General features: G+C 34.7%; 1 protein-coding gene across 9 annotated transcripts in view; it reads right to left on the reverse strand.

Annotated features, from left to right (window-relative positions):
• FAM13B (family with sequence similarity 13 member B) overlaps positions 1 to 26270 on the reverse strand; it is a 231591-nt gene that overhangs the window by 140392 nt on the left and 64929 nt on the right. For 8 of the 9 annotated variants that reach the window (XM_031953318.1, XM_031953321.1, XM_031953322.1 and 5 more), the window contains exons 1-2: positions 25461 to 25546; positions 3776 to 3942 (exon numbers count right to left, since the gene is read on the reverse strand). The gene's annotated coding sequence lies outside the window, so the exon portion shown is untranslated. Of the gene's footprint in view, positions 1 to 3775; positions 3943 to 25460; positions 25547 to 26270 lie in introns of those variants that run through there. The other variant, XM_031953314.1, reaches the window with a different exon arrangement.

Raw genomic sequence — 26270 nt, forward strand, 5'->3', positions numbered from 1 at the left:
CATCATAAGAAAAGGAAGTGGGACAACCAATGAGAATGGAAAAAAAAAAAAATCATCCACATATTTCCATTGGTATCTAGAAAATAATATTTAGGAGAAAGTCACAAATGCATTGAATACAAATTCTGTGGAGTATTTTGGGAGGAAGATGAAAGAGAACTGCCCAAAATGAGAAAATCTGGATGAGAAAATGTGCCATGTGCATGGATGAAAGGAATACTTACTTGCATCATACATCTATTCAAGTACTAAAGTCTAAGTATTTCTATATGATACAAAAATCACTAACTATGGTTTCTATAAGCAGAAGAGCATTTTTTTTGTTTTTAAAGTCAGATTTTAGAGAAATAGCTAATCTTCCATTTCCACTATCAAAAACTTTACTTACATTTTCGTTCAAAGGGAGTATATATATAAGCCTAAGTCCACAGATGAAGACTTTGTCTAAACTTTCATGAGTGCTTGGGAAGCAATGTTTTTTATTGCCTTCTCCAATCCATGAAATCCATGCATTATCATAGAAGACTGGTATTGATCCAACTTAAAAGTTTAAAGCAAATTTTTCTAAGTCTCCTAATATGCATATGTGCAATATAAGACCCCTAAATCATTTAACTAGGAAAAATTATTTGCAGCAATTTTTCTAATAAATGTTTCATATCCAAAATATATAAAGAACTGATTCAAATTAGTAAAAATAAGAATTGTCCCTCAATAATAAATAGTCAAATGGATAGTTTTCAAAGGAAGAAATCTAAGCTGACAATCACTACATGAAAAAATATTCCAAAAATCATAAAAAATTGGAGAAACACAAATTCAACTTACTCTAAGGGTCTATCTCACATGCAGACTGGCAAAGATAACAAAAAAAAAAAAAAAAAAAAAAAAAAAAAAAAGGAAAGTGACAGGAGAGACACAACACACACCAACATACTATTGAACTAGTGAACTAGCTGTGAACTAGGTTCAGCCATTCTGGAAAGCAATTTGGGACTATAACCCAAAAAGTGTTTATAACTAAACACTGTATACCCTTTGGCCTAGATATACTACTAGACCTATCTCCAAAAGAAATCAAAGAAACAGGAAAAGGACTCATATGTACAAAAATTTCTAATAGTTTTTATTACAGAAAAACTAGAAATTAGTGAATCATTAATTGGAAAGATGCTGGAACAAATTATGGTATATGAATAATATTACTGTAGCTATTGTCATTTGTTTTTGAAGAAGACTAATGACATCATGATGTTAGAATCAAGGTACAGTGTAGTGTGTTCAGCTGTGGTTGATCCGTCCAGTTTAAGTTCAGAAGCCTACCATAGGCTGGGGACAAGTAGTCCATTAAAACATTTGGAATGGATATGTCTCTGAATTTGCACATTTCACATTTCCTTTGTTCTACTGAGATTTTCTTTGCACACACAGTACAACACCTTCTTTGATGCAGGTACAGCATGCTGAGCATTCTGGTGCCAGCATCACCCACGTCTGTAAATCAATACTGAGGTTCTTCAGAGAGACCTTGAGAGTATCCTTGTTGACTACCATGTGAGCACTAGCCTTACGTGAGTACTCTGTAGAAGTCTTTTAGGTAAACGTGTTTGGCACTCGGGCTACGTGGTCAGCACCATCAAAACTGCACTCTGCCATGGCATCTGAATACTTGGCAGCTCAGCTTAAGATAGGTCCTCAGTATCTGGTAACTCATCTTTCCAGGTAATCTCCAGAATCTTTCTAAGACAATTCAAGTAGAATCAATTCAGTTTTCTGGCATGGTGTTGATCGTCCAAGTTTCACAGGCAAGATATTATTGTTCAATAAAAGCAAAGAGAGGGTTTTGAGGGAAACCTGGGGAAGCTTTGATGAGTAAGAGTAAAGTGAGCAGAAACAGGAGAACAATGAATATAATTATTTCAACAGTGTAAAGAATAACAACTTTGAAAGACTTAAGAACTCTGATCAATGAAATAAGAAATCATGATCCCAGAAGACTCATAAGCATGTCCCCCTCATCCCTCTTGGTAAAACAGATGATAGAATTGTAGTTGTAGAATGATATACATTTTCAGCCATGGTTAACATGGAAGATTGTTTTGCTTAATTAATGTATATTTGAGAGGTTTTTTTTTTTGCTTTCTTTTTTTTCCAATTAGGGAGAGAGAAGAGAAAAGGGACCAAGCAAAAGGATAATCCTTTCAAAAAAAAAAAAAAAAAAAAAAAGATAAGGAATTTAATGAAACTTTTTTAAATGCACAAAGGAGATCAGAAGAAAGACAAAAAGGAATTATAGACAAGTGGGACAACTTTGATAGTTAAACGCTGAAAAGCAAACTATAACTGTTGGAGGAGTCATGAATTGATTCAGCTATTTTAGAGAGCAATTTGGAACTATGACCAAAGTGCCAGAAACTATGCATACTCTTTAATCCAACAGTGTTACTATTGGGTCTGATTCCCAAAGAGATCATAAAATACAAAAAAGGACCCACTTGTACAAAAAAATATACTTGTATAAAAATATGTGTAGCAGCTCTTTTTGTAGAGATAAGAAATTGGAAACTGAATGGATGCCCATCAATTAGGGAATAGTTGACTAAGTTATGGTATATGAATATAATGGAATATTATTATTCTATAAGAAATGATGAGTAGGTTGACTTCAGAAAAGCCTGGAAAGACTTACATAAACTGAGTAAAGTAAGCAGAACAAGAATAATATTATATATAGTAACAGAAAGATTATGTGATGATCAACTATGATAGACTTAGCTCTTCTTAGCAAAACAATTCTAATAAACTTGGGATGGAAAATATCATCTGCATCCAGAGAAAGAACTATGGAGATTTTAACATAGATCAAAACATCTCATTTTCATCTCATTTTCACCTTTTGTTTGTTTGCTTTTTATTTCTCATAATTTTCTCCCTTTTGTCCTGATTTTTCTTTCACAACATGACAAATATATGGAAATATAATTAAAATGATTGCACATATATAATATATAGCAGAATGCTTGCTGTCTTGGGGAAGAGGGAGGTAAGACAGGGAAAGAGAAAACATTTGGAACTCAAAATCTTACCAAAATGAATGCTGAAAACTATCTTTACAGGTAATTGGAAAATACTATTGAGAAAAAAAAAAAAAGCAAGCTATGCATAACAAAGATTCGTAGTTTAACGTCCAATCCTCTTTTTCTGTTCTCTTTTGTAGACATAAGAAAGTGCTCATTTTATTTGGTGTTTTAAGTTCAGGGTAAAATAAATAAATAAAAGTTTAAAAATAAAATATTTCCCTGTATTTCCTCTTCAACCATACTTCATTTATGGCTCTTCTAATATGGAGGTAAGAAGTTATCTTATGATAAAATTATATTGCACAAAAATTTCTTAAAAGAAAGACTCATTGAACATACCAAATGCTTTGAAATAAAGAATATGCTTTTAGAGATCCATGGGAAATAATCAAACATAAAGGTTTGGAACATTAGAGTAAATCCAGCAAATTTTGGAAATAATGAAAATAAGTTCAAAGATGCAGTTTGATCACAAAAGCTAAAAAATGTGTTATTCCCAGGCAAGTAAATATATAGGCTACTATATTATACAGAGTTGCCATACTCTGTGTGTATGTGTATGTGTGTGTGTTTGTGTGTTTTATGAAAACATAAAACAAGCAAAATGGATTTCACATTATTAATCAAATCACCAAAAATCATACAGGTGTCTCTTTAAGGAGGAGACTATTTATTTACCCATTAATAAAACTTACCTTTGAGTACTTAAACACCTAAGTTTAAAAAATGGTTTCTGCACCAGCTACCCTCACTGAGCAAGCATTCTTTTGTCATTTATGGCTGTTTGAGATTATGGCAGAAGATGAGCCTGTAGTTCCTCATTGAAGAAACGCAGAACTCGATCAGTACTTCAGCAGTTAATCTAGAATAAGAAAAAAAAAATTTTCAATTTTTAAGTGACCTTTCATTTTCAGTAAAAGGCAGAATCTATCCATAAAGCTATTTTTAAATGATGCTGAATGATTAGTCTACCCGTGCCCCTTAAGAAATGGGTAAAGAAAGCAAAGTTCATGTTATCAGCTGAATGCCTTCTACTATTAAAAACTATCAGAATTTCTTGACAAGATTAATAAATAAGAATAATTTAGGGAGCAAATTACAGCCTAAGGAATGATTCCACTTAAAAATAATTTTCATGTTCCATGTATGTCCCATATTCTAATAACTCATTCCCTCAAGCACTACAAAATACAAATGAACTATCCTCAAACAACTTAAAGCCTAACTAAGCAGAGGAAGATCTTTTTCTAATAAAAAAAAAAAAATAAAAAAAAAAAACTGCTCCTTCCTGCTAGCCTATATTAGAAGCAACATGGTTTCTAGTATTTTTCAAAAAAGATAAATAGCATAGACTTGATGTTATAATTGAAAAATAAAACTATAGTTATACAATATAAATGTGTGTCTGTGTACATACACAGAGATATACAAGTAATTGAGAGTGTGTATGTATATATGCATATGTATATATGGGAGTGTATATATGTGTGCACATATGTGTGTGTGTTGCTTTATCCTGCCTAAACTAGAAAACAAAGATCAATTTGTCACACATATATTTTATTTCTAACAATCTAGAATGAAGCTTTTAGAAATAATACCAAGTTACACTATAGCACTTAAAAGTTCAGGTAAATAAGAAGCATCATATGGTGTGGTTTTCAAGTTTATTATACTCAGAATTTATAACCCCCAGGAGGAATATTAAAATTGTGGGGCAGTAAAGCCATGTTCATAAACATGTCTTTCAACAGATAATTATTTCCCAAACATCCTGAACTGCCTGTTTAAACATGTGGACTATTAAACTTTAGAAAAAAAAAAATCAACTTCAAAGTATAAAATTATTTTTAAAGACCTTTTAAAAACACTTAATTTTTGGTTTAAGATTTTTAATAGACTTTTATAGAAGTCAGAAAAACATTGCCTCAACATATAGGAAATTAAAATGAAAAAATAGTTAAAAGTCTCAAAAGCTTATTCTAATAAATCGATTTCTAAGACATGTTTGTCACTATCAAATTAGGAAATTTCACAAATCTGGTTAACTCAAATGATAGGGAGTCATGGTAATTAATGAGGCTCTTGGCTAACTAAATCTGCTCAGCTCTAGTAGGCAAATCTAGCATCCCAAACCAGGACAAATGCATGTTGGTAAACAAATACTAACTATGCCCTTCTTGTTCTGATAGGTCCTATGTGCATTACTGTAGTCCCTAATAACTACAACCTGTTGATAAATGTGTAGAATGTATACATGGCTCCTGTGCTCATTGATCAGAACACACAACTCTGTACAGAGAGAAATCTTTAGGAAACTGCAACCCCTATCCAGCAAAAAAAAAAAAAAAAAAAAAAAAACTTCCATTTTAGGAGCTCCAATTGCCATTTGCTATAAACAAACACCAATAAACAATCTTTTAATATTCAAGTAATTCTCTTTTGAAACTTCTATATATCCAAAGAATAATGCAATGGATGTGTGATAGGCAGAGCCAGGAGCTAATGTTAATCAAGCAACATTGACAAGGCTTCTATGATGTGCCAGGAGCACATCATAGGGGTATGAAAGACAGTTCCTGCCCTCAAGGAGCATACATTTTTACTAAAGCAGCAGTATTTGAGAAGGAACAAATTTTCTGTGAATGGTTCATTAGTGCATTTTTTAAAAATAATAATATAATAAGTTTTACAGAGAGACAACACAGAGAACCAAACAGAATTCAAGATCCACCTCTAACACATATTGGTCTTGTGACTTAACCTCTCAGAATTCCCAGGACTACTACCACAGGCAACAGAGGAAGTCAATGAGCACAGGAGCAATATGGGAAGATTATTCTGGAATCTGTGTACAAGACAGATAAAAGACAGCCTGAAAGATGATAACAGCAAAAGATGACAAAAGCTTGAACTAAGATAATGGCTATATATGAAAGGAGAAAGATTTTAGAGATGTTAAAATAAAATGAACAAGATTTGGCAACCAACTTAATCAGGGGAGGGAATGCAATAGAGTGTGAGAGAATAGAAGACTAATGGACGACTCCTAAATTATAAATCAAATAACTGGGATCGTAGTGGTATCCCCAGAAATAGAAATGGCAGAAGTTTGTTGAGCCTGACAGACCTACACAAGATATCCAGAGGTTAAATTAAAGGAAAGAGATGGAATAAATAAGAGATGCTATATTAATATAAAGGCGATTACTTAGCACTAGCTTAAGCATTAGACTGGAAAGCAGCACTGATTCTCTATAATGGTTTGTTACATTTCAAAATACCTTTCTCACTCCTTTGTACAAAGTTTATTGATGGCACTACTATTTAGAGGCATGACTAAAACACTATTTTTGCTAACAGAGATATCCTTTTCTTCTTGATTACTAGTATATTAAGTGTACCTAAAATGTCTAGGTGATACAGTGAATAAAGTGCTGGACCTGAAGTCAAGAAGACTCATCTTCCTGAGTTCAAATCTAGCCAGACATTTACTAGTTGTGTGATCCTGGGCAAGTCACTTAACCCTGTTTGCCTCAGTTTCCTCATATGTAAATTAAGCTGAAGAAGAAATAGCAAACCACTCCCAAATCTTTGCCAAAAAAAAAAAAAAAAAAAAAATCCAAACAGGGTCACTAAAAGTAGGACACAACTGAAAATGACTAAAGAATAAACAATTAAGTCTAGCACAGTACTTTACATGTAGTGGGTACTTACTTAAATGGTGTCACATAGCCCAAAAAAAAAAACCTGGCATATGCACTGAGGGAACTTAAGAGAAGTAGGAGAGTGAGAAGAGGCAGGGCCATACTTTTCACCATGATGGGTAAGGTTTAGGTCAAGGATCAGGATCCACAGCAGACAAGAAAAGGCAATGGGAATTAGTATCTATTCAGCAACATAAGCTGTGTATGAGGAGAATACCACAGCACCTTTGTGAAAGGTAACATATAGAATATTGAGGGGAAAAAACAAGAAACACAGTTGTTCCCATAATCCTTTCACCCATCTCCCCTTCTGGTCTTCATAAGGGTCTAAATATAAGGAAAGGATCAAAACAGTGGATATATTTGTAGTGGCCAGTATTCTTGATGTAGATTAAATGTTCCCTACCACCATACATGGTTAGGGGTCAAAATGTTAAACCCATCATGCCTGGATAAAAAGGACGACAAAACCCCCTGATTGGAAATTACTTACCCCCACATGTTAAGAGAGAATGTGGGAAAACTGGGTCGCTAATGCATTGTTGATGGAGTTGTGAAATGATCCAACTATTCTGGAGGGCAATTTGGAACTATGCCCAAAGGGCTATCAAACTGTAAAAACGCTTTGATCCAGCAGGATCATTACTAGGTCTGTATCCCAAGGAAATCATAAAGGAAAAAGGATCCACATGTACAAACATGTTTGCAGTAGCTCTTTTTGTGGTAGAAAAAAACTAGAAAATGAGTGCACACCCTTCAATTGGGGAATGACTGAATAAGCTGTGATATATGAAAGCAATGGAATATTATTGTTCTGTTAAAAAATGATGAACAAGCTGATTTTAGATAGGCCTGGAAAGATTTACACGAATTGATGCTGAGTGAAACAAGAAGAACCAGGAATACATTGTATACAATAACAAAAATGTGCAATGATCAACTATGAAAGACTTGGGTTTTTCCACTTCTCAATGGTTCAGTGATCCAAGGCAATAAATTCCGTGGTTTTTCCCTTTTGTTCTGATTTTTCTCTCCCAACATGATTCATTTTTTTAAAATGTGTATTTTTTTAGTTAAAACTTTTAAAAGTAAATTTGTTTATCCAAAGCTTATGTTCTACTCCTATCCTCAGGTATCTAAAGTACCCTCATTACAGATGTTTCAAGATTTACTCCTTTCTCCATGACTCTACTCCTAATTTTGGCATTAGTGGGAGGTGCCCAAACAGAGAACAAAAGATTTCTGGCTCTGCTTTCTCCATATCTATGTGGAATGCCAACAATAAACAGCAGCATGGCTGACATTTACAACAGGAACTAAGTCTTGGTAGTGTTACTCTTACTATTTTATCTTTCCCTATGGGTATACTGATAACAACTCTACTTAAACTGTTCCCCTCACATCTGTAAGGGAAAAAAAATAGTGTTGAGAAGCAGAACAGAAGAATGGCTTTTATGGAAACCCCTCTAAGTTTGGCAATCACTATATTAGGCAATCTACTTATCCCAGAGCTCTAATGGAAGGGGCATCCAGTGGAAAGGACCTAATACAAGGTTACTGTCTAGAAATTTCAGTGTTTGTAACTCCTGCTTAAAAAGTGTGTTTTTTTTTAAAGACATGAACTGAAAAGCCTTAAGACAATATATAACATGTCAGGCTACACAACATCTATCGCCATCAGAAATCAAATAAAACAAAGGAGATCACAGCATCTTAACTAGAGTCTCTTCCTCTAAAATTATGTCAATTCTAACACTTAGCAGTGTTTATTAAGTACCAAATACAGCATTAATACTGTGATATACCCTGTGGGTAATAAAAAATAAAAATGAAGTTGCTCCTGCCCACAAGAACCTTATAATCTACCTAGCTCAGAAGACAAAACTAATGAACAAGCTATACAAGACCATTTATAATTAAGTATAAAACGGTTTAATAGTGTGGTTCCAGGAATAGAAAAATCATTACCAACTAAAGCTATGTTAAATATTCCTGTAAAAAATAAAGAATTAAGCCTGATCAGAAAGGGTTAAGTAAATAATGCAGGTTAAAAAGTAACATCAGAAACAAAGGCAGAGAGAAAATAATATACAAATGCAGGACAGTGAAGATGAAAAAAATTGATGAGTAGAAATCTATGAGAATATTGACTTTCAAGTAAATAAGGCTAAACAAATAGGATAAGGACATATTATGGAGGATTTTAAATAAAAGGCAGGAAACAATAATTTTAACAGTACAAACCTGGTAATCATTGGTTTTTAACAGAGGAACACCAATTAAAGCAGTATTTTTAAAAGAATCATCATTTTTTAATTTGAGAGAAGAAAAAAAATCAGGAAGACTAAGTTATTGCAGTAATTTCTTAATTTCTGTGTGGCATAGTGACTAGGTGGCTGGCCTTGACATCGGAATACATGTGTGAGTTCAAGTTCTGCCTTTGATATTATACTGGCTAATGACCATGGGCAACTTAGTTGGCACTGAGACAATTTTAAGATGACAAAAATTAGAAAGAAGTTGCTGACATTTCCATCACTGATAAAATCACCCAAATGAATTAAAAATATACAGAATGAAAAGAGATTGTCCTAGAAAATTCTCACGTTCCCTTCCCAAAAGAAAACGTGATCTTTTATCCGATGCTTTAGAATTCAACATTCCCACATATTCATTTAGGGTATCTCTGAGGTATGACTTCATTTTCCTCCATTACAACTCAAATTTCTTTATCACTTCAAGATTTATATAAAGTTCTTTCCTCAAAAAAAAAAAAAAAAAAAATCAAAAACAGGAGTTAGTCAACTGAAGTAGTATCCCATTTAACAGATAAATAAGTATAATAAAGATAAATAAGAAATAAGCAAAGTGACTTGTCCATGACCATAAAATAAAACTAACAGTATTACTCTGCTGACTTACTAGCTTGGGAGACAGTCCTAAAGCTCCATAAGGTATGTTTGCAAAGCAAAAAGTTCTTGCAGGTCCAATATCAATCTTGGGAATGCTCTGAGGAATCGGACAAGGAGGGCTTTTTGGTAAACAGAGTGTAAAATATAATGTAAACTTAATTTTTCAAAACTATATAATAGAAGTTTACAGTTTCCCATACTTTTTTTTTGTTTTTTTGCATAATAAAATGTTCATCTTTGCTGATATTTCAGTTTCAAATGCTTTTAATACAAGCCTATAATTTACAAAATACAATACAATTTACTGTTCTTGGAAATCCAGACTAACTAAATTCAAAAGAAGTCTCTCACTAGAAAGTTAGCCATTAGATAATAAAGAGTTTTGGCACTATGAAACTAGCTAGGCAGAGAAGAGTTTAAATTTGCATTTGAATATTAATCCATACAGATGAAATAATATTCTCTTCATAAGCACTTAAGATTTCACTTTAGCTCAAGTTAGCTCAATGACTTTTGTTTGGTCCCTGATAATTTTCCAGTATTGGGCATCAGCAAGCAATTATCTCCCTTTTTAGTATAATGTTTTCCTTAGCCAACACTAAGTTACTGGGTACCTTGTGACATTTTTCAGTCATTAAAAAATGAACATCAATCTTTTGTTCAGTCTCAAACATTTGTATTTCAATAGCTCATGATTTCACAACTAATTCACATCTTTCTCCTTCTATTCAACTCTCACCTGTATGTTGTAATAAATAATATACTCTCCACAAAAGTTCTACCTTTTTTCCTATTCGTCCTGTGATGGTAAAGACATTCTAAACTACACAAACACACACACACACACACACACTCACACTCTCTCTATATATATATGTATTTGTGTGTGTGTGTGTGTGTGTGTATATGTATTGTGTATGTATACACATGTATATAATGTCGGGGTCAGATCTGAACTCAGAAAAATGAAACTCCTCCATTCCAGGCCTTGCACTCCATTTTACACATAGATGCCCTACAAGTTAGGCTAGGCTATTCTTAAAGATACGGAAGCCATCCTCAAAACTTGATTGGCTCAGAGAACTAAAGGCTAAGTCTAACATCAAGTCCTTGGCCGGGGGGGGGGGGGGGGGGGGGGGGGGTTGTCGGAGAAGGGCCAAAGTAGGGGATGGTACAAAAGAGCATGAGGAGCTCCAGATAAATACTGATACTTTGCTAGAGGAATCCAATAGGCAACTCTGAGGCAGGGAAGAAGCTTGGACCAGCTAAATCACTATTCTCTCCCTACTCTTCCTCTCAACCCCACCATATGTGTGTCTATACATGCATGGATAAATGGAAGGATGTGTATATAGTATCTGAGATCAGATGGGAACTCAGAAAAATGAGTCTCCTTAATTCCAGGCCTAGTACTCTATTCTCTTAGCACCTAGCTGTCCCTAAACACTAAAAAGTACTGAAGCCATCCTCAAAACTTGATTGTCTCAGATAATTAACTCTAAGAGTAGCATGGAATCTTAGAGGAAATGGATTTGGAGGTTGAGATGATTCAAAAAAGAGCCAAGAAGAGTTCCAGGCATTCTGATACTTAGCTAGAAGACCACAATAGGCAACTCAGAGGCAGAGAAAGCATTTAGAGGTGATAAATAAACTTGGGGTTCTCAAAGCATACTAAAAATCCTCTTGCTATGGCTAATAACCTTTTGTTAACTGATAAGTGCCCTATGAGTGTCTCACTTCATTCCAATATCAAACATAAACTACCAAGGAACTAGCATGAAATCAGGCCCAGAAATATACAGAAATAAATTTAATATTTTGATTGTTTACCTATTATCTTTCAGTTTCTCTACAGGGCTTTCCCCCATCTTATACCCTAGGTATCTCTTGCATTCAAATGATCATTAATATGCTAAAGCTTAATTTTACCCATATCATTATTATACTGTGGATCATCTGTAAATCTTGGCTATTTGGAAACTGATGTTATGTCATTCATTATTTTATAAACTAGAGCTTAAAAAGACAGGTTTTCCATCAGATTTGTCAAAAATGACCATAAAAAAAGAAAATTATATCTGTTGGAGAAGACAAGACAAGTTTAATATTTAGTAGACTTATGAGCTTATCATCCAACATTCCAATCACTCTGGAAAACAATTTGGGATTATGGTTTTAAAAAATCACTAGGGGTAACTAGTTGGTGTAGTGGATAAAGCACCAGCCCTTAAGTCAGGAGGACCCGAGTTCAAATATGACCTCGTACACAATGCTTTCTGGCTGTGTGACCCTGAGCAAGTCACTTAACCCCAATTGCCACAGGGGAAATAAAATCACTAAATTTGGGAAAACTCTTTGACTCAGTGACACCACTACTAATCTTAGTATTCTGGGTAGGCTTCCCTACCATGTTAGGTAATAACTTGGAACAGCTGGACTTCTATGTCAAAGACAAAAAGACAACACCTACGTGACAAAAAATATTTATACCACTATATTTTGTTTTTGTCAAGAATGAGAAACTATTAAGTATCCAACAATTGGCAAAATCACTGAAAAAATTATGGAATATGGATGGAATAGGATATTACTACCACATAAGAAATTACTAAAGGTATACATTTAAAAAAAAAAAAAACACACTTGTGAAGTTCAGAAGGGCACACAGATGGAAAAGACAGTGCTGGTACTGCTATGTTAAAGTTTTTATCCTTTAAAACATAAACAATACATATCAATTCACTATTCAAAATGCAACCTTCCTTTTCTATCCTTGATATATGGAAATGTTCAACTTTGCTGATGACTTTTAAGCTCATAATAAAAAAAAATGTTTAAAAGGATGAGTTTTTCTGTTAGGAAATAGCTTGGGATAGTTGGAAGCACAAATTTCAAAATATAATCTATTTTCTTTCTCCAATTCAGCTATGACTCATTCATCTGAAGTGGTTGTCCAAGGTAAATGTATGGCTTGGCTACCTTAATAGATTGTTCATCCAACTCTATATATTTTGTGTGTTTGTCGATTCCATCAAGAAGACTCTATTTAGGAGTTTAATACAATCAGTACAATGTTATCCTCCTTTCTATATAAAAATTGGGCTAAACATCTTCCATTACAGTCGCAAACATCTTTGTTATAATGCCTTAAGATATTGATAGAGGATTACTGAACAGTTTTCTACTACTACACCCAAATCAAAAAATCTTGTATGATATTAAGATATACATGGAAGAGATATAGTAGAACCTTTCAACTGTCAAATGCCTTATTATAATCAACAAAACCGAAAAACAAGTTTGTGTTCTCTAAATCCTTCAATTAAGTGTGACCATAAGGGTATCTACTCTAGAAAAATGTTAACAAATTATACAGGAAATCCCCAAAGTCTTAGTGCAGTTTTAAACTTTAATAGTTTTATTTTTATCAAGTGAATACATAAAAACATGGAAAAATTTTCACTGATGAAAAATTAAGAGGAGGAAAATAACAGACAATGGCCACAACAATGTAAATAACCCAAAATTGGGGGGGGGGGGGAAACTAAATATTGCAAAACTTTAAAGCATAACCTTGGTTTCATAGAGGAAATAAGAGAAGACACCCCATTGCTTTAAAGAAGCGGAGGTCCACAGATGTAGAACATAACATGTAAGATTTTTTTTTTTTTATGTACTGATTTCATTGAATTTCTCTTCTTCCCTTTTTCATTTGATTAAAAAAAATTCTCTGACATAAGGGATGGTCCTCTGGGAGGCAGAAGAACAGAAATATAGAGGCAATATAGGTGATAAAAGAGAAAAGATGTTAATAAACTTTATTAAAGTGCCCTCCATAGATATGTAAATTATGCCCATTTAGACTGAGATGAAAAAAGTACATAAATGATAACCATATTTTTTTTCTAGCAAAATTGAGTATTTTACAGATTCTCTTTAGACAAAGGAATTCAATGTTGGTTTAATCATGTACCAATTCAGCATCTTTACCTTTCACAGAATTGAAAATATAACCTTCATTGCTTTCAAAACTGGTGCCATTAGTAAGGATTTCTTACAGCCATTCTTAGAATATTTCTCTATCTTTAAGTGTCATTTCTAGTTCACAAATATTGAGAACCAAGAGTCCAAATGTGATTGTCTCCACTACAACTGACAAGGAATATTTTTGTTACAAAGAAATGTGCCCAATTTCCTTCTGTTATCCTTCTAAGTTTCACATCTAAATGTTACTGTGATGATCTGGATTAACTGAATCTCAAATGTATTTTCTGCAAATCCATTTTTCCACTCCACTGCTAATTTCTCTTCCATGAGATTCCTCAATCTTCCAACATGCTCCAAAATGAATGGGTCAAAATTAAGTTTTTTCCCACAAATTTCTGGAGAAATTAACTTAAAGGAGCTTAAGTGTGTTAGGCACTCTTTTGTCAAAAGGAAACACATGAAAAAAAAGCACTAGAAACATTATGTAAATAAATTTATATTCTAACCTAGGGTTGTTGCCTTTAGCTGCACTCTCACTTCTTGGCAAATCTATGATGGCTAATTTGGTTTCTGGGTTTGGGTAGCTACTGCTTTATACTGGTTAACCTTTCTTAGGAAAGGATAATAATCTGAGATAGTATGTTTTCCTTCCTCCATTTTCTATTTTTCAGTGTTAACAGCTTGCTTAAATGTAATCATTTCATTTTTATCCTTTCTCCTAATCTGTTGATTTTGATATAACAAGATTATTTCCCAATTAAATCTATGATCCTGTAAGTCAAATTATTCTGGCTATACAACAGTAACTTAGAAATTATCATCTCGGCAATAACTTTCCTTTTCCCACCTAAGTTACAGCCATTCTTTTTTTGGGGGGTGGGGCATGTCAATGGAGGATGCTGTTCACTGCTAACCATTGTCCAGCAAATTTTGACCCTTCTTAAAGAGAACCATCTTTTCCAATGTTTTTCTTAATCAACTCCAGTCAACACCTTTGCTCTGAATTCAGAGTATCAAGGAATATATTTACTTAATAAGTTTCCCCCAAGTTCTTCACAAAATTTTTTCTTCTTATGTATCACATATAAACTTAGGAAACACCTTTGATAAACATCTACTGAACACAAGGAATTTTGTCAGGGATTATGTACAGAAACAGATAAAGTCGTTGCTCTCAAGGAGCTTACATTCAATTAAATGGTATTCTTTTTGTTTATCTTCATTATAAGTATGGTAAAAAATAAAAAATAAATAAAAAACATGCAAACCAAAGAGCACATGTTTCTTGTTGCCTTTAGAAGCACATAAAACATATCTACAAACTGCTTTGTTTTCTGAAAAACTGCAAGCCATCTATCTATTTAATAGCAACCTCCTCTTATCTTTTGGTTTCATTAAAAAAGAGAATGTCATGTAATAAAATTGAGCCAGAGGAAATCTTGGTTCAAATTCTCTTATTTTTCAGATGAGGAAAGAGATTCAGAAAGCAGGGAGCCAACTTGCCAACTCTCAATGAATTTTAAATTTTCAGTTTAAATTGAGTTTTATAAACTCAATACTGTTTAAGTCAGGATTTGATGTACTGTATTGTCTAGATCTTTTAAAGTATTTGAGAAAATGTTAATAAACGTAGACTGCACTTTAAAAGTCTTAGCAAAGTGACCGCTATCATAGCAGAGGGGATACACTGTATAAGTTAGTTGTCTATCCAACTGCATAGTTCGGTGATCAAGACTTTCTCCACCCTTTTCCTATCTGGTTAGACCAAAACTCTTTCTTGTTTATGCATCTCAACCAGAAAGCTCTGTAATAATAGTCTAGAATTTTGCTAATATAGTGCTCAACCCATACTCAACACAGTACAGTACAAATGAAATAATAAAAGTGACTGTCAAGGGGTAGCAAGTTCTAATATTTAATATCCTCTAATATTTATATTAAACTGGCTGCATAACCATTGTAAGCCTCGAGTAATACTAAGCTTACAAGGATATACTGACTGCAATTTGAATTAGATGGGTATGATATCCAAAAAGCAATTACAGTTACAAAATATTATAGAAAAGATATAGAAATCAATTTAGTCATTTTACAAACTAAGACCTCTGAATTCTAAATTCTAATTTTTTTCTATTTTAAAGGGTAATAGAAGCTTTGTATTTGTAGTACAGATTCTAACCTAATTTTTTCCTAGGTAATGGATACCTATCTATTCATTAAATTATATTGTCAAGCTCTCATATAAAGGCTAGTTATTTTAAGGAAAAAGAGTAAAAACCAAAATATGAATTTGCAAAAAGATATCTTAATTTGGAGATAATTATTCACACTGCAAAAGAACAGTTCATTATATGAAAGAAATATTAAGGCATTTTAAATATTCTGTCTCCTGAAGCAAGTAAAATTTACTGATTAAAACTCATTTCAGTCCATGTTTTAAGAATACATCTACTGTCTAAAAGAAAAAGGATAGCCTCTCCCTTCAGATAACTGAAGTCAATAAAAATTAAGGTTTTGAGTATTAATCACAGGAGTCAAAGAGGTTCAAAAGGTTCAAAAAAGATCTAGACAAAACACCAGTCAAAATAGAATTGAGCTCTGGACACAAATGATCGGCTATTCAGCAAATGTGTATTATATGTTGACTATCTGAATCTTGTCCTGCTTGTCCTCCTCAATCAAGCTTGGCCAAAAGTCCCATCTACCTTCTTTCCTCCCAATGAAATACTACTGAAGGCCACTAGGTGGGCATAGTGGATAGAACACTGAGTCTAGTCAGAAGTCAGTTCACAACAGAGTTAAGAAACTTGCTAGGTATGTAACCCTAGACAAGCAATTAACCTGTATGCCTCAGTTTCCTCAGCTGTAAATTGGGAATAATAGTACTTCAAAGGGTTCTTATAAGAATCAAATGAAAATTATTTGAAAAATACTCTAGCAGAGTGTCTGGAACATAATAGGCATTTCATAAATGCTGTCCTTCCTACTGAATCATTACAGAGGAAAGCATTAATAAATTTGCAGTTCCTTCAAGACCATGCCCTTAATCATGACTTTTCATTTCTGCACTTTCCTTGTCCAATGGGCTCCTTCCCTATCATAAAATGAAAACATGTCTGGGTCTTCCCTATTCTTTAAAAACCTATACTTAACCCCATCACACCCATTTAACCTTCAGTCTGATATCTTCTTTTTCAGAACAGAACTCCAAGAAAGGGTCATCTGGATTGGTTGCCTCCATTTTCCCCCTTCCCACTCACTTTTCAACAATCTGATTTCCAATCCTATAAACTGCTGAAGTTAATAATCTCTTTTAACTGTTAAATCTAACTAGATTTTTCTCAGTCTTAACTAATTTCTGGAAAAAAGTGAACCAAGCCCTCTTCTTGGATCATCCCTGTCAATGACATTGCTTTGCTCTCCTACTTGTTCTACCAATTTATCTGTCTGATCCTTCTTCTCTTCACATAGCTTCTCATTTGTTGGACCACCAACTCCCATGGGTTCAATTTTCATCTCTCTGCAAAAGATTCCTAAATCTCTATTAATCTCTCCTAAATTCCAAATTCACATTACTAAATACAGAATATATGACAGCCATCAACATAGAGATGATAAAGTTATGGGAACTGATGAGGGAAGCAAGTTTAGAGTACAGAGGAGACAAAACAAAAAAACAGAAACAGAATAGAGAGGGTTTAAAATAGATATGGCCTCTATTTTCTCAGTGTCTCAGAGGAGGCAAAACAGAGGAGTCTGGTGGTAAGGAAAAGCTTGTGGAAAAAAGAAGGTCTGTAATGAAGTCTGTAGATATTGGGATATCAAAGAGAAATAAAGGCCTATTCTGCTACAATGAAAAATATTAAGATAAACTTGTAATAGACTAATTCGGTTGCATAGCTTCCTCCAAATTCATTCAACAGTATATGAACAGGAGAAAAGTAGGAGAAAGCCCAAGCTGAAGTTTAATAAAGCATGAATGATGACACAATTAAGATGACAAAAGGATTCAAGAATAAAAGACTATAAAGTTGAATTAACTAGAGTCAAGGTTGGGAAGAAAAAAGACCAAAAAAAAAAAAAAAAACTTAAGATGGTGATGTAAAACATACTAGAGGAGCCTAGCTCACATAACAACCACCCAAAGATTTTTAAAGACTACCAGATGAAGTAATGATCAAGACAACCCAAGAATTATAGCAATAGTAATATCCAGATCAATAAAATCTTCCATTCAATCTAGTACTGAAGGAGAAAATAATTGGGAATATATAAGAGAAGAGGTGAAAAGAGGAAGAGAGAAGACAACTGAACTTAGATTAATAGGCCTTGAAACCAACAGGATCCTAGTTCTGGCCTCTAGACTCAAAGCAAGGTATTGATTCAGCTATGATATGACTATTCAATATGACTATTCAAGGAGGGAGACAGTTTTAATACACACTTTTCACAGCTTTTCTTCTAAGAGACCTCTTAGAACCCATAGTAGAAGATAGAGTCAGAAAAGTGCCCATATTCCAGATTGTCCTCCAGAAAGCTTTTCAATTAATACTTCTATAGGACCCACAGCAGGAGTCAGCCACTACCCTACCTACCCCCTAATCAGAGTCTAAAACCAGGAAGGATTTCAGCCAATCTATTGGGACCATCAGGCATGTTACTGAGTCCTCCAAAATACTCGAAACCAGCATTCTTACTGATACCACAGCAGAACAAAGGATCCCATAGTGGTAGAGAAGGTCAATTACTGGGAGAATAAATCCTTCCTGAAGCATCCAACCTAAGCAATTACCAATGTTCAATGACTTTTTAAGGCCAGAGTAGAGGACAAAACCCGTGATTGGGGACTGCTTCAGGAAAAGAATGAATAGAGGATGGTGTTGAAGCTAGCAAACACCAAGTGACAAAAGTAAAAGCTAGGTGATTTGGAAGAAGGTGGGATCTGACCTGGCCATCTCATCCAGAACTGCAGCAGTAGCATTATCCAGGCTACAAAGGGAAAAAAACAAAACAGGTTCATAACATACAAAAATAAAGAAAGGGGCAAAGCCTGTTCCTGGAACAAAGTCTAAACCCAGAAACTGAGAATGGTGATATAAGGAAGACTAAGAATATTTCAAATATAATTAAAAATATATATATATTTTTAATTGTATATATATATATATATATATATATATATATATATATATGCATACATACACACACACATATGGGTTAAGAAAAGCCCAAAAGGTAAAAACAGAAGAGAATCTCTCTCCAATGAATACAAACTCTCAAAGAATGTCTTTATAGAAATATGTTTAAAATGACTGCATATGTATAATCTGTACCAGGTTGCTTGCTATCTAAGGGAGAAAAGAGAGAAGGAGGGAGAACATTTTGGTTCTCAAAATCTTACAAAAATGAGTGTTGAAAACTATCTTTACATGAAACTGGAAAAAGAAAAAGAAAAAATTTTTAAAAGAAAAGAATATCTTGTTCATAAGGACTATAGGACTATCTGGAAGAATGAAGATAAGAATTAAAAAATGAAATTAGAGCTCTTAAGGGAAAATGGAAGGAAACCAAATAGTTTAAAACAGGAGGTAGTAAACATTTTTCACTGAAAATTTTTCACTAAAAAAAAAAAAAAAACAGAAGAGAATAAAACTCAATGACACCATGAAAGAATTATCAGAAATTGGAAAAAAAAAAAATGAAAAATTAGAAGAACTAGTAATATACCTACCACCGTATAAGTGACCTGAAAAATAGGTTGCGGAAAAATCATTTAAGAATCAGAATCCCTAAAAAGTAGCATCATACAAAAAAAAGCTGGGCACCAGATTTGAAGAAATCATAATGAGAAAGTACCCTAACTATTAATATAGAAGGGCAAAATAAAAATAGAGTAAATTAACTTCTGAAAATAACTCTAAACTGAAAATTTCCATATTTATCACAAATACATTCCCCCTTTATGTCCTTATGTCTTCAGAATTTCATTTTTGAAAGCTTCACATCCCTGCAGGACTGACTTTCCCTACACAATTTTTAGTCCTTAGGATCTTACTAAGCTTTTCTATGAACTCTGAAATCTGCTCTTCCTGCTGCTCTATGGTTTTTAGTTTCTTCTCAAACTTTGAGACCTTCGGTAATACTGCCACATAAAGGCCCATAAAACAAAATTTGGCTCATATGAAAAAAAATCAAACTCATACATGTATAAATCTCCATGGGAAACACAGGAACCAAGGTCTAACTTCTAGGATTCTTTCTGAAGAGGGCCATTTAGTTAGTAGGTGACCCTTTCAGATCTGGGAGTTTTTGGTTTTAATTTATTTGATCAGGTAAAAGAGGTCATTCTTTGCCTCAAATCTTACCCAGCTTGAATCAATGAATAGTTATTGCCTCAGTCAACTGAGATCTGTTAATGACCTTAATAAAGTCACAACGGTTTACTGGGCAAGGCCATATCTAGGCATTCTGATCTACATCTTGCCACTGGAGCCAGATAGATTGGAGGAGAAAGTAAGGCTGTTGGGTGACAGCTCACCCAATTCACTTGAATGTCATGGCATCACCTCCCTGATGTCATAATCCTCTTCAATAAGGAAGGACAACTCTTCGGGTATCTTATAGTAAAATGACTTATAATTGGACATGGAAGCATTCATCAGCAGATGATAAACTGAAGGAAAGAGGCCAGAAAGTTGCCTTCTTCCCAATCAGACAACATGCTTAAATAAGATCTTCTGACAAGACAATTTATTTCATAGTGCCAATCTTATTTGTATTTCTCCTCCTCCAAAAATCTTTCAAGGCTCTACATGTGTCCAACCTATATCAACTAGCACACTGTCAAATTACTGCTCCTATAGTCATAAGAGCAGCCATCTAGCTACAATAAGAACTTAAGGTAAGTGTAATCTATCTCAGTATTTAGAAAGCCAGGGCTTAGGGATGTGATCTTAAACATAAAGTAAACAAGTTGTAATTTTTCTGCATCAATGTCCTCTATTATACAACAAAAATGTTCTTCCTCATGACAACAGCAGCATAATTTTGTGTTCAGATTATTTTTAGATTTTAAAATCAAAGTTTATACCAAAAAGCTCATCTCCTTAATTTTAAGCCTATGATTTAAGCAACATGGTTCCAAATGTAATTCACTTCCCACAGATTTAAACATAAATGTAACACAAATATTTATTCTCCAACTTCTTGGAACATTAAGGAAGTACAAGTGGGGCTCTAATGTATGAGATATTCCCATTCACCATTGGTAAAATATTAAGTATTTTTCTTAAAAGAAACTCAGTATTTTGAACGCTGAAACTTAATGACTAAGTTACCATTGCCATCCCTGAAAAGTAAAATTTATTTTCTTTATAAATTTATTGGATTCTGCAGAGAATAACAATGAGCTCAAAATCAGCATAACTAAAAAATACTGAACACCAAAATTCCTCTATTTTTTTCTTAAATGTTAATAGTATAAAGTGTTATTAACCCATTAAACCCCACCATATTAGTCTAGTAACTTCCCTTGTGAAAAAGTAGCATTCCATCTAACTCTTAAGTCTATCCTGTTCATATTAGGACTCTTTACTTACAGATTTTCAATCTACTATGTTTAGTTTGAGAAGATAGCAAAACTGAATGAGTAAGTGACTTTCACTTTTAAAATTCAATGAGCAGTTTCATTTCTTACTTTTTGATGCTTATGTGGGACTAAGCTAGCAGCAGTATCAGACTACTTACTTACAAAAGTAAAAAAAAGCAAAAAATGTTAAAGGTAATAAAATGGATTCAACAATTGTAAAGCAACAACATTTATTAAAGATCTGTATGTGAAAATAAAGGCTGTGATGGTATTATACAAAAATGAAAAATGGTTATAGTCTTTAATGAACTTACAGTGGAATATGCATTAATTAATAACTATTAAACATTGCATTATACAAGGTAAAAATGCAATGAAGATAAAGGAAGATCTGGACAAAGAAATCTAGGAAAATGTAAAAAACAATACTTTTAGCAAAGGAAACATCAGGAAGTAGCAGCACCTGAGTTAAACAGTGAAAGAAAAGAAAAGAATTTAGAAAAAATATGGAGGGAATGTATGGGGAAGAATAGTCTGTATCTCCTGAGACTAGGAAACTAAGTAGTACAATTTGGGCAGAATATAGTTTAAGAAAAGAAACATAATAAAAGAAAGACAGGAAAATAGATTCAGAGAGGAATGTGGCATTATAAATAAAAGACTGGCCTCAGAGTTAGGTTCACATGTCAGGAACTCAGGTTTTCCTATGTGAACCTTGGTTAAGTCATTTAACCTCACAGAGCACTGAACAACTCTAATACTATTAATTACAGAGTAGTAGCTTGATCTGGAGCTCTTTACATCAATGAAAGAAGTTGAAGTCCAAAAATCTGAACTAGCTTCTAAAGTTTGTATATGACAGAAACTGAATGTCCTCAAGCAAAAGAGATTTCCCTCTTGTATATATTTTGACAACTGGGCAAAGGGAAAATTTTCTAATGGCAGTCTTATTCTAAGACACCAAAGTTGGAGACCTAACAACAGTTTATATATAACAAGTAACAAGGATCTAAATTAGTGTGGTACCAGTTTAATTGAAAAGTGAGGAACCAGAAATATTCTGAAAATAGAAACCATAAGACATCTAAGATTGGGAGGGAGAAAGGCCAAGATAGGATATAGGGTGAAATCTCTCAGGAAAAAGACAGCATATTACTGAATACAGATACTTAAATGAAATCTCTATCATCATACACAAGCAATGTTTTGGTTTGTTAATTCAAATAGATTTGTTAATAGGTTCTATAGGTTAATGGGGAATGAGGACCACATAAATAATAAAAGTAGGTTTTAAAATTAGATTAAACTTATTTTTCTCTCCTACTTTTTAGAGAAAGATAAGAGCAAGGATACTCTAGTCTACCTGAAAGAATATTTTAAGACCAAAAGCTAGGGTCAGCAAGCACATTAAAGTATGCACAGTAAGAAGAAACAGGAAAAGTACAACTTGGAAATAAATCAGAAGAATAAAATTTGAAGTCTTCACTTTGAAGATCCTAAAATCAAAAAAAAAAAAAAAAAATCAGTAAATTAGATAATTATATTACTAATAATAGCTATTCCTTAAATGATCTATGTGAAATGACAACAACTATTAGAACTAAACCTAAAATCCCAAATTAAAAGAATCTATTTTTATTGAAGGGGTCCACCTTCAGTTCAGGGGTTCAATTCAGGGATCAACCTGTCAGTTGTGCTGCCTCTTTATAAATACAATAATAAAAATAAGAGCTAGCATTTATTCATCTCTTTAAATTTTTTAAAGCACCTAAATATATCATTTTATCTTCACAATCCTGGGATGTTGGTGTTATACCCATTTTATAAATAAAGACACTGAGGTAAACTGAAGCTAAGTAATTTACCCAGGATCACACAGCTAGTAAGTTTGTTGAAGCTAAATTTGAATTTAGGTCCTGTTGACTCCAGATTCTACCTACTGCACTCCCTAGCAAAGATATATACCTTCAATTCTTTAATATGATGAAGGCTAATACAAAGGACTTTTTAAAGTATAATGAAAATTAAACTTTCACAATAAATTATATTTATTTCCTATCACATTCATTTATCCTCTCCCTTTGCATAATCAATAAGTTCTTTTTAAATAAGACACCAGGTTCAACACTTATTTTATCTTTCCCCCCCTCACAATAACTACTACTAAAAACAGACAAACCTAAAACAATGTGCTGTAGGACACACTTGGAAAGGTAGTTTTAATTTTCAGTTCAGTTAATTTTCAGAACATACAATAAAAAAGTTTTCTAGTTTATTCATCAGAAAAATGTATATTTTCTCTTTCAGAGCAAAGGCATTTTTTTTCTGAGTATGTAAGGTTCAGATAAAAAAATTTTTATGTGTCATTATTTGTCAAGAGTATAATCATTTCCATTAATTTAGAATTCAGGAATATATCTTTAAATGTTTTATTATCATTCATTAGGATCGATATATCCATTCCTGTTTATGAGATTACACATGTTAACATATACATATGTGTATATATGTATGTATATAACACATAAATAGTTTTCATTTTTATTAATGCAAGCTCACAGAAGTTATTATGGTAACAGTAAATCCAGTTTCAGCCATTTTCTGTTTTTAAAAACCATGAGATGGCTTCTTAAAAAAATTAACACTTAAAATTTTCATTCCAAGAAAAATTTCATAGAGCAATTCTCCCACCTAAAGCATCTATCTTATTCTTAAATCTAAGAACGTAAAATAATTTCACATAAATTCCTAAGGTTATGAAAAAACCTGTCCGAATTTTAAGATAGAAATATTGCCCAAATTTTAAGATAGGGAAAACAGAAACAGGTTAGGAGGTTAAGCTCTCCAGAATGCAACTGAAATACCTTCTTTTGTAAATCTAAGTGTGTAGAGTCAGTTATTTCAAATATGCTAAGGATATTAACTATAAATGGTAAACATGCCACAAGCATGAATCTTTTAGCTTACCAGCTGTATTTCCCATAAGCCAGCTCCTCCACCTGACTAACATATACTTCCATAGGGCAAAACTATCATTTTTCTTTATACAACATGTAAAGGGGGGCACCACAAACACACCTACAAAATGATTTTGATGAAATTCTGACAAGAGGCGTGTTTTGTAATTCAACTAGAAAATCTATTTCTTAAGCAGATTTGTAAATAAAATGGCGTTTGCTAATTTTCCTCGCAGAACTATAATGCCTACTGAATCATACTTCCTACCTCTTCAAAGAACTGATTGCCAAATCCTGAACAAAATATACTATCATATCAAAATATGAGTTCCAATTATCCAATATAACTATTTCAGGTTCTGGGACGAGACCATGTGCTTGACAGTCCAATTCACTCCGTTTGGAGTGAGATTTAAAGAAGTTTGTAACTACTAGTCCTTTGTGACATTAAGAGGGATCCGATTTGTAAAGGAGAAGAGGGGAAACAGTTAAGTTTCAGCAAATAACCACGTTTTTTGCCCTCTTTCTCCCCCGCCCAAACGGGAGGCACAAGAAACCAAACACCATCAACACTCAGCCCACAGCCCGAGGAGGAGGAAGTGAAGAGGAAGAAAGATGGGGCAGAAAAGAAGAACTACAAGCAGCTTGAACCTGATGAAGAATTACTTGCAAACAAACGCAGGCACTTCGGGTTTGTTCGATAAGTGAGGGAAACGCACACTGCCCAGCGCAGAGCAGAAAGTACCCTCTCTTCGCTCCACGCACAACATCCCTCCGGCCGCCCCGAGACTCCACCACCACAAACAGCAGCTACCCATCCACCTTCAAATTACCCTTTGCCATTGCTCCCTCACCCCTCTCTCTCTCTTCCGAGGGCTGAGTTTTCCCCACCTGTCAACCCCATCCCTCCTTCTTCCCCTTTCTCCTTCCTTCACAGATGTACATCCACCACTTCGAGGAGCTGCCCCCAACAATCTAGATTCCCTTCTCCCGGTACCTCCCCACAAGACACCAACCTACACCCCACCAGACGGGTGGAACCAGGGGACATGGCGCAGGGATGGGAAATGGGGGAAGAAGAGAAAAAGGGGAGGGCCTGGAAAGGAAGGGAGGGGGAGACAGAAAGAGACAAGATGAGAGATGGGGAGGCGAGAGAGAGAAACAGAAGGGGGGGGGAGGCGAGGGGCCTGCGCATGCGCAGGCCGGGGCAACCGCCCGTTCCCTCTTACCGTTGGAAGCGCGACTCCCCCTTCCCCGGCCGCGGCCGCTTCTCCAGGACCCGCCGCGGCAGCTGCCTCAGCCTCAGCACCGCCCCGCACAGCGGCAGCGGTAGCGGCAACGGCAGCAGGGCCAAGGCTCCGGCTTAACGGCAACTGAATCCTGTGTCTTCTCTCAGGGCGGTCGCGGGTGGGCAAGCGGCTGAGGCAGTGGCGGCAACAGGGGAAGCGGCGACGGTGGTGCGGCTACCCCAGCGGGTGTGAGCCCTTTCGCCGATTCACCCTCCGAGGGGGAAACCGGCGCCGAGAACCGGGAAAGAGGGGAGGGGAAGGCAACGGCTAGAGCAGCGAAGGCAGCGGCTGAGGCGCGGACCCTCCCTAACGGCGAGGGGGGAGGGAAGAAGGAGGAGCGGGGGCCGGGCCGGATGTGACGTAGAGGGGGCGGGACCATGGAGAGGGAGATCAAAAGAACCCGACTGGGGGGGGAGGGGAGAGGCAGATTAGAAGGGGGAGGCTGGAGGCAAAGGAGGTCCAAAAGGAGTCCTCCGCTTACCACTCTTGTCCCTCGGCAGTGCGAGAATTGAATAATTGAAGTGTAACCCTATAGTGCTTAGAACTTTGCAGAGCCATTGCTAAAGATTTTCTTGAAAGGGCCCCGTGAGGACAAATGGTGCAAGGATTCTTACTGCCAACTTTTACATTTGAGGAAACTGAGACCCAGAGAGATGAAGTGATCCTTCTAAGGGTCACACAGCACAAGAATCGCCGTACCCAGATTGAAGAACATTCGATCCATAATTACTCATCTAGCAAAATTCAGAA

Source organism: Sarcophilus harrisii, chromosome 2 (genome assembly GCF_902635505.1).
Source record: "Sarcophilus harrisii chromosome 2, mSarHar1.11, whole genome shotgun sequence".
NCBI lineage: Eukaryota > Metazoa > Chordata > Mammalia > Dasyuromorphia > Dasyuridae > Sarcophilus > Sarcophilus harrisii.